Below are 10,028 nucleotides of genomic sequence, written 5' to 3' on the forward strand. Positions count from 1 at the left end.
GTGGGAGGGTAACAAATGAATGGATGAATTATTGTGGATGGGGGGTGTGAAGCGGGATTCGTCGCGCCGAGGACAAGACACGGCGTCGTGGACTAGATTCCACCTGGATGAAGTATGGTCGGTGAACAATGCCCTGTGGTGCCATATGCGTGAGAGAGGAAGGGAGCGATGGTACGATGGAGGGAGGGAGGGGCCCACTCCAGGGTGCGAGGTGCTCTGTACACAGGAGGATCTCACAAGTGCGCCAGTCACCAGCCCCTTGTGCACGATGCGGCCTCGACCTTGCTGCGGTACAGCTCCCATGGATCCATTTTACTTGAAGGTATGGGAGGGCGTGCGGGAGATGAGCTATTGGATTCATCGTGCGCTCCGACATTGACTACTGTGCCGGCCACTCTGTACTTATGATGCGGCCCGCATCCAATCTTCCGTTCCGGCGAGCCTGGGATGAATCAGCGGGACATTATTCAATTTCCAGAATGTCGCTTCCGAACCCTACCCCTCAGGCGCGGGGTTGCTCTCGCACAGCCCCAGACAAAAAGCTCACCCCATGTCTGCACCTTTGTCTCACCCTTTAACACCTCATCAGAAGAATGTTTTTCTGTGGCAGTCATGAGAACTTGGACCCCACTGAGAGGTTCGAACCGGCCCTTCTGTTCCAATTTAATGGCAATTTGTAGTATTGGTTGCCTACAGTGTGAAGGCAATCCTCCGTCAGTGCCCAACAGCGTTCATGTCCATGTGCCTGTACCCCCCGTCGAGGACGTCGGATGACCGATACAGCCTGGACGCTCAAGTCGTCAACGTTACTGTTTTCGGAAGCCCACTGTCTAAGAATCATTCTACACGCTAAGTCGCACTTGTGGTTCGTGACGAGTCATATCCTTGTGGGATAACACATCGTGTCAAGCATCATTTCTCGGTATTAGGAATATATCAAATCTGAAGAACATGAGCAAAGATATTTCTCGTAAAGTGCACTCACGTGGACATCCGCTGGCTCGATGAGCTGCACATGCTAGAGCGAACAGATTTCTCAAGATTCTGGGGTGCGCACATCGACAGTTCTGAATATAATGCTGATGTTCCGGATTCCAATTACAATTGATGATTGGACAGATTCATGAGCATTGCTGGAAATACACTACTCCTGGACGTGCAGTTTTGACCACGCTTGTGAAGAGGACGGCAGCAAGAGTATTGTCGAAGGGCAGTGTGACGAGCATGATGTGAACTTAGCGGTTTGAAAAAGAATTATGAAATGGTAGGGAATAGAGTTCTAAGATTCTTTATCCTTGTTTCGAAACACGTAATCAGACGGAGATCTAGACAAAGCACATTACATCCATGGATTGATCAACTGCCAGAATTTACAAAATCCTTTTACATCTCGGTGCAAATTCTATTAAGATAATAATAATTCAAAGTAAATCTCAACAGTAGAGAATGTCTGGTTTCATCTGCTATGGAACAAATGCGACATATCCCACTTTTCCAAATCCAAAAATGCTAAGAGGGAAGATTTGAAGCTCCACGAGACAGAGATTAGGTGTCTCCGGATGACTCTACTCAAATGTATACGATTCTAGCCATCGCGCACGCGTGGACATGTTTCCAGTCTCACAGGTGACTGAACGTCGGCAAAGCCTTGTGGGGGGGGGGGGGGGGAAGAAAATTGCTCCTCGTTTCTTCTTGTTCGAAAGTACTAGATACACTTAACTTGGAATCTTTACACCAGTACAAGATCAACTCCCGCAGCCAAAAGTGTGGTAAGTCCAGCCCTGCACAATCTCTTCTCGCCTTGAAGAGTCTCCATCAGGGTAGAAGCTGTCACAAAGGCAAAATCCACAGGAGATGAGTCCGAGATTTTGGTACAAACACATTGTGTTCAGTCTAAAAACAAAATGGGGAATCTTCGGGGTTCAAGACGTGCGACCCTAATCCAGCACCAACTACGCTCACAATATCCAAAACAAGGCAAAGAGGGAAATATTTCACGCACGTAACCCACGCCTTTCATTTCATGCTGGAGCTCGGGAAGAAATCTATCAATAACGGATTCGAACATGTCATCACACATATGATGTGTGCTGTGCTGCAAGTGAAAGCGAGATCACAGGTTTTAAAAAACAAATATCAGAAATCAAAAAGCTCACCAGTGGCTCAGTTGGGGTAGCCGTTGTAGTTGTGTGGAGGAGGGGGGTAGGGGTGAGGAGTGCGCCCACTGGAAGGGTTGCGCACTACTGGAGGGTTTGAAGGGGGACGGTTGTTGTTTGGAGGTGGGTTGGGATGATTGAAAGATCTCAACCCAGAGCCGCTGTTATCTTGGTGCACCATAGTAACGAATTCCAACGACGACTTACACCCACTACACGGTCCCTACACCCCCCCAAATATCAAGACAATGGGTACAAAGGGATGAAGAATTAAGCAGAGAACCCAATCAAAGACGTGAAATTAGGTGTCTGTTGAAACGCACGGAAACCTACGCATCCGCCCAGCCGGTGATCCTGGGTGTCACCGAATGTCTCGTACCATGCAGAAAATCTAAGGAGGTTGCCGCCGAGTAAGAATACGTCAACAATGCGCGGATCCAACTCAGACAGGGATGAGAATGGAATGTGTAGAGAGTGACACTCGAACAATGACTTGAGCGAAAGAGAGCACTCATGCACGGGGAAGAGAAGCTCATCAAACGCAGAGAATAGGCAATGAAGCAATGAGGGTGCGAGTGGGAATTAATACAGGTAGTAGTTCCTCAGGAGAATTGTAAAGCTTTGGGGCCGACTGGGACTGCATATGGTCTACGAAAATTTAGAAACCTAAAATTGAACACGACTCGTAGGCAAAATCATGAGTAGGAGTGCCATCCGTATTCCCAGCAGTGTCGCTTTGCAGCAGTAGAACCGGGGAATGCCTGCTACTAGATATTGAATTTGTTAAGATTTTGAGCTGGTCCTCTCTGCCAACGCCGCCATGCCAGGATCTACTGGGCTACTGCGGCGACTCACACCCTTGGAAGCTGGGGAGGCCTGGAGCCGCTGACGTTCCACACGTTCTAATTCTGAATTCATGGCTGGATGGAGTAAACATTCTTTCCTGTGTTGCGGACCCCATTGCTTTTATTAGCACCATTCTCACCGTTTTTAGCTCTCTCCCTCCATCACTTTTGAGTGCCACAGGGGCTTATATTCGGGTAGATCATTAAATGCTTCCTCTTTTAGAGCTGGAATCATTGGGCAAGTGAATCTGAAGGCCCCTGAAACAACTCTCTGAGGATATGGTGCTATTCAATTCCAATTGGCTGTGACCTGGACTCTAACTTTTAAGGGAGGAATGGATTTGGCATCTACCGAGCTTATTCGGAAGTTTCTACCCTGTCCCGCCGGCAATATCTCCCCGTCTGGATTTGGTAATCGCGATTAATTAAGCATTCCACAGTGGCTGACCGCCTCTAACGATATATAGCCAAACGACCAACCCCGATAGCTTTCATAAATATGACGCAGTTTACCGTTCCACGATAATCACAGGGATGGAATCAGTTCGTTAGAAACCCGTCGTGCTGAAGGGAAATTAAATGTGAGAGGCTCCTCATGCGGGGGTGTGGCTAATACTGCGGGAGACTTTTTAATTACTCGGGGATGGGGAAATAGAAACCTCTCAGGCAAGCAGTTCGCCCATCATAATGACGCTGGGCAATGGCCTTTTCAGCATCATGCATGCAATCTCCTCCCTTCTATTGCAACAGTAACCGCACGCATGGGACCCTCAGGGGCTAGCTACTCTCCTCTACAGCGAGCGAGCAAGGGAGGCGACTCGTAACATCCCGCCTGTTCCCGCTTCCCAATTTCACTGCCAGTTACCATTTCTAGCACACCAATCTCCTTGCGAAATGTGAATCCGGAGGGTGGCTCTGCAATCACTGCTCCGCCTGCGGCACAGACCATTGCTGTTGCTATTGCAGAGGGTGGGGATGTGAGAGAGAGATCCTGAACCAATATGGCGAAGATAATCATCGAGATTTGCAGCGGTGGGACTGGATACATGGGGCCTGCTGCGCGTCCTCGAGGCTGGTGAGTGAGTCTACTCGCCGCCGAACGAACTGGGGCGTGAGTACAAAATCCCACCCCCTTAAGTGACACGCTAGCGGATGTTCCATCGTGCCTGCCACGTAGGATCTCGCTTTATCATTTTCTATTCCTCGCTTCAAGTGGCCAGGACCGCGCATCGTGGGACAGGTGGATGGATGGATGGTGGATAGATGAATGAAGAAGCTATTGATTATTCGATTGGTGTAGATGTGTCTGTTCAGCACTGGTCATGGTTTATTAAAATATATTATTCCATCCGTTCATGATTGAAATCCAGTGTGAATGAATGGCTTTTAAATTCATTAATGACATTATAAAATGTGTTTGTACATCTGTTTCAGATGGCAACATCTCTCTCTCTCTCTCTCTCTCTCTCTCTCCATGAATATTTGTATTTATTTTTTTCATATCTTTGTGATAGTACGATTCTGTGATATAAATTGTCTTACACACAGTTCAAAACCCAAAACTTATTAATATTTGAACTACTGTTTGGAGTGCCTAACATTGGTGCACAGTCCTTAAAAACTGCTCCGCTTGTACTAATAAACTTACTTTTGTACACATCCTTTAAGCATCAATTGTTGAATTCAATATGATGAATGTTGATATATTTCCCCCCCTCTTGAACATGTAAGGTGGGAAATATATCAACATTCATCCCATTTCAAAATTATAAATTAATAAAATTCTCATTGATACTCATGATTTGCATGGTTTCACCAAAGTGATGCTTGTGCAAACAGAGTCTTAAGAAAACAGTATGGATGAATGAAAACACGTGTGGATGTAATGTGAGTGACAGAAGCATGGATGGAGGGAGTTGGGGGAGGGTGGCATGGGCACAGGGACTCTGCATGAGGGGATGTGCATGGCTTGTCCATTAGCTTCAAGAGTTGCCATATCATGCAGCCAATGTCCTCTTCTCATTTCACCACAAACTCCAACACTTCCCTTTCCCAGCCTCTTATGTGTGGATGATTCTACCCCATGCCTCTCTCACCACCTGGGCCCATTGCCCTTCTTGTCCAATAAACTTTTACTTATATGTTGACACATATTTCTATATATAGACTCATCTGTAAACATACACACACATGAGTAAAGGCACAAGAATGTTAGGATTTCCCAATGCACTGTTACATGGCAGGTTATACTCCTTCCAATTTATGGATCTTTATTAAAGTAATGTAACTTTCATCCTATGACCTAATGCATGTTAACACTGTAGAAGTTTTTTTTGGGTCATTTGAGTGCTGGTGATGGTGCTGTTTGGATGAATTTTACCAACAGTGACATAGCATCATCCACATTAAAGGAAATAGCATTCATTCAGTGTGGGTGGGAGGGATGCTGGTAGAATATGCTACTTTTTTAATTTTTTAACAAGCCAAGTCCTGCATTGTATGTGGACAAGCCCAAGGAGTGGTGGGTGTAAGATTTGATGAAAGATTCTAAATGTAGAGGAAATGTTACCATGTTAATCATCTCCCTTAGATTGGACTCTTGTGTTGTGCCCTAAACTTTGTAAAGAATGTGTGTGTATATTTATAGACCATTCCTCTTTTGCTCAAAATCCTTTACTCTTCATTTCCCAAAAATTGATTTTGTGATCATGGAAGCTCATTGAGCACAAACTAAGAGACTTTTCACCAGTAGGCTTGCTATGAGTTGAATTTGATCCATCTTTTTTGCTCTGCAATTATAATATCTTCTGTTGAAAAAACCTCATCCATTCAACTACATCAAAATCACCATTAAATTTTTAATATTTTGGTGTAGCTTTATCAATAATGAAAAATAATTTTCTTGGTTCACTTGCTGCATGTATTCCACTGTAAATCCCAAACCTTGTTATATTTTATTATTCTATTAGTCATGCCCAAATGAAGTGCAATGGCATCCACAGAAAACTGGAAATCATTGCTATCTATAATTATCAGTTCGAGAAGACACCAGAATGACTCAGAACCCATTTTAGAGGATCATCTTAATTGAAATTAATATTTTTATTTAATTATATGAATAATCAATACACATGCAATCATAACTATATTTTTCATCTCTACAAATGTCAAAACACATGTTGCATAAATCTATGCATGTTTAATTCAATGGAAGACATTTCACTGAAATTAATCTAAAGTTATTGTTGATAATTTATTCATGTGTATAATGGTATGTAACAACAAAAATGTATAAAGTATTAACTGCTGCAGATGCCTTCTTCAATCAGGACTTCTATAAAATATGATATTTAGTTGGACCAAATGTAAGATTATTGTAATTCTTTCATGAAAAAGTTGTCTGTGAAATCAAAGGGGCAATTGGAATCCGAAAATGATGTTCATAGGTTGTGGCAATTTTGTCAAAATTAGACAAGAGAAATTATGCTTTGCACTCACATAGACCCAAAAATTCCAACCATTACCTTATTAGAAGGAATTGAAGGCAAATTGTAGATCCTCAAACACAGTGGTGATGCAAAACAACAAGGTGGCATGACCTTGTACTGCCAATCATTTGAAAGAGTTTTATTTTTACTTACTATTTAATAAAATAAAACAAGTGAAGACCATGTTGGCATCTCCACAACAAGATATGAAAAGGACAATCTTACACATGTATGTATAAATATACACACACATATATAAAATATTATCTAAAGGATATTACTAAAATCATAAAGAAACAATAAGTTGATATCATTATATTTTTTATTTTTTATTTTTTTTTGGATTATCACATATTTGATATCTTAGCAGGGAGAAAGAGGAATAAAATAATTAATTATCACATATAAAAGCCAAATACCATGTTGACATCTATGCAACATGATGTGAAAGAATTTCAAGTCTATATTACTTCGTTTTTAAAAATGCCATACTGATAGAGGATTTAGAGCTTAATACTAGATATGATTTTAAAAAATAAATCCAATAATACCAAAATAAATAAATAAATAAATAAAAGAACCTCTAGTAGGATAGATATTGTTATAAGTAATATTCAAGTTTATTTTTAGAAGTATGAAATTTGTGAAAGAAGTTATAGCCACATAGTCCATCAATACATCCAATTTTCATCTAATTGTTTTATTTATTGTTCCTTACGAAATATATTATTTTTCTAATGTATTTTATTTTTTCATTTTTTAATGCTTACTTAAATTATATAAACATTGGTAATATTTATATGAATATATATTATATGTGTATTTTTACATTAAAATTTTAATGTTTTTATATATATTTATAATAATTTTAAATTCTTTGATTAAATTTAAAAATTGAATATAAAATAATAAATTATAACTATAATAAAATGAGAATTTATAAATTTAGTAATAAATAATATAATTTAATAAATTATAATGTAATAAAATATATCAATTATAAAAATAAATTTTAAATATTGGTTTATTTAGAATTTATAAGTAATTTGTTTTTATTTATTTATGCAAAGTCATTTAATATTCAATAATACTAGTTAAATCCATGCCATTGTTACAAAAAATATATTGTTTTATAATTCAACTATCCAGGTTAGAAATCTCTTCAAAATCTCATCAAACCACTTATATCAAAATTATCTTCTTTGATGGTCTATGATTCTTATCTTTTGCATTAAAATCCTAAAAACACTAATTGAGGTACCAAATTATAGTCAAAATAATAATAACAAAAAAATAAAAAATAAAAAATAAAAAATTATACATATTTACATTGAATAACAAAAGAAGATAACATAAAACATGATAGCACAAAGACAGAGTATTTCCATTTACATTCATATGATAGTGTATAAAACCAACTTCTTCTTTAGACAGAACTTTTGCCTTTCATCCAACTCATACATTCTTTCCTGGATTTCCTTTAATATCTTTTGAAAAGTTTAGTGGTAGATTCAAAAAATCAAAATACAAAATTTATACATCCTAGAAAAGATAATCTGCTCATACATGCTCTATAAAGACATTGTCTTCTTTTTTCTTCACATATATGCTACCTTCAGCTTATCACCGCATATTTTAAAAACAAAGTTGGTGACTTCTATGTCAAAATGCTTCTACAATAAAGCAATCTCAATCTCTTCTATCATTTCAAGAAATTAAGATGTTGAGCAGCCACAATCTACAACACATTTGAAAAGTTTCAGAATTTATATTTGAATAAAGCTTGTTACACTTACAAAAACAAATTCTAAATAAAATTATAGATATTTAACTATAAAGCATGTTCTAAGCTAATTATTATGTTTTATTTTATTTATTTCCATAATGCAATTGTATATTCATATCTAGTAGTAGAATCAATCTAAATTTTATCTAAGCAGATAGAATGAGCAGCAAATTTTGGCTTCACATTCACTACTATTGTTATCTCTTATCAAAGTTGGACAAACACCATTGTTGTAGATGCTATGCAAAATAACAAAAGAATTACTCATAATTCTTTAATTTGTGCTAAAGATAAAAGATCTAAGGACCCAAAAGTATAGATTACAAAATTAGAAATCATAAATCCTACAACTTGATTGATAAATTTCTTGAAGTTTTATTTATCAAAGATAAGAACTTGATGAAGGCAAATAAAAAAATAAAATTTTTTTCAAAGAAAGATGGAAAATCAAAATAAAAAAGTAGGTATATTAAAAAGAAATTAAAATGGCTATAGAAAAAAGACAAAAAAACTAGAGACTCTTGAAATTAAATTAGAAGCAAAAAAAGAATTAATACAAGTGAAGAATGCTTTATTTTTGCCTCTATATATACAATCTAATTAAGATCTATATGGTGATATTCTATAAGACTGCCAATATGTGTCCAATTTGTGAGACACATATCTTAACTTGCAAGATAAGTTTCTTACATTTATGCCACATGGTTAGCTTATGCTACAAGCTATCAATACGTGTGACATGTGGCTAACTTGTTGGCCAAGTGTTCATCCTATCAATCACCTATAGACATGTATAAAAGTGAAATCATGTAGCTTCTCTATAAGATATTATCAAATTAATCTACTTTTATCTATTATTGCTTACTCATATTACTTAAATAATTATGAAAGTAAATATATATGTTTGTGATATTATTTTTTCTTCTAAGAAAAAATTTCAAAATAACCACTAATCACATCTTGATAAAATCTAAAATGTGATAAATTTTCTTTGTCACATACTTTGCTCTTTATTCTCTTTAAAGATAATTGATAGGTTTTATCAACCATTGATAATGTCTCATTCTAAAGTAGAAAGACCATTCTATTATTAAATCATTGTTGAGGCCTTTGTAACTCCCTTCAAATACAACATTTGTAATACCATCAAGAATCGTTCCTACCTCGAATAAAATCATCAAACATTGAAAGTTTCTTCTAAGGTCAAGATATCAAATATATTATAATTTGCCAAATATTTAAAAAAGAATATGTTATTCTTGAAGGTCTTTATTTCTATTATGTTATTTTAAAAACTATAACAATTGTAATATTTCATTTGATAAGTTAGCAAATGATAGCTATTGATTTTCTATCTTATTAACACCACTAATATAACAAAAGTACAATAAAAGATAGAAGATAGAATGCAATCTTAATAGAACATCTTTTCTTTTATAGCAAAGATTTACTTGACTCTTTAACTTAGTTTTGATCGATGTTATTGATGAAAAGCTCTAACTTTTTCTATTGAATTTGTAAGATTTTTTTGTTGGCTCCAATGTATATTCACTAATATTATATCCGCTCCAATGAACAAGATATTTCAATCTAAGTCGATATCATCTTAAATCTAAGACTTCTTTTACCTCAAATTCTTTATTATTATCCACTTTTATAGAAGTCGGTGATATTTTTTTTCTTCTCAAGATATTTATTGTCTTGTTTGGTCTAAAAAGAGACACATACAATACAAGATGGATCTTTATAGAGT

At 37.0% G+C, this 10,028-nt stretch overlaps 1 long non-coding RNA gene across 1 annotated transcript; it reads right to left on the minus strand.

The window, feature by feature from the left end:
• Positions 1–1,369: 1,369 nt before the first annotated feature.
• LOC112277159 (uncharacterized) lies at positions 1,370–2,700 on the minus strand. Its single transcript, XR_002968261.3, has 2 exons — positions 2,157–2,700; positions 1,370–1,827 (listed from the first exon to the last, which is right to left on the minus strand). It is a non-coding gene; the product is annotated as an uncharacterized LOC112277159 (long non-coding RNA).
• Positions 2,701–10,028: the final 7,328 nt, after the last annotated feature.

The sequence above is a fragment of the Physcomitrium patens genome, chromosome 25 (assembly GCF_059467195.1).
Source record: "Physcomitrium patens ecotype Gransden chromosome 25, ASM5946719v1, whole genome shotgun sequence".
NCBI classification, from domain to species: domain Eukaryota; kingdom Viridiplantae; phylum Streptophyta; class Bryopsida; order Funariales; family Funariaceae; genus Physcomitrium; species Physcomitrium patens.